Below are 564 nucleotides of genomic sequence, written 5' to 3' on the forward strand. Positions count from 1 at the left end.
TAGGATTACGTCAGCATGATTCTTCTGTGTTCAAAGCGCATGACAACCTCGTTGCATGTTGGATATGGATCTAAAGACATTTCAAAATACATATCTTTCGTGAGATAACAAAAAAATTTAAAATTAAGACTCTCGGTTCGCGGCGTACGAATCGACGAGGAAACTCCAAGTTTATTCTGTGCAGAGTGCACGACAAAACTTGAACCCTCGATAACGCGAAGAGCATACTACCAAGCGAATAAAATCTGTAAGTAGATGTATATATATAACTATTTTGTACACCTAGTATTTAGATTTCGTATTTTCTTACTGTGATTTTTATAGATATCCTATCAAAAACTGGCATATATTAAAGGCGGCTTGAAAGACGCACGTCCGTGTGACACGTCAACCGTGCGGAGTAGTGAATCCCGCAACTAAGCAGTGAAATGATCTCACTTGTGTTTGAAGTGACCGGGGTAACCCTAGAGGCTGCAAGTCTTCCCCCACAGCCATCGACAAAAGGTTGTTAAAGTTGAAGAAATTAAGCATCGTGATATATCTAAGGAATTGCAAAAGGGTAAG

Source organism: Plasmopara halstedii (assembly GCF_900000015.1).
Source record: "Plasmopara halstedii genome assembly, contig: Scaffold_350, whole genome shotgun sequence".
Classification (NCBI taxonomy): Eukaryota; Oomycota; class Peronosporomycetes; order Peronosporales; family Peronosporaceae; genus Plasmopara; species Plasmopara halstedii.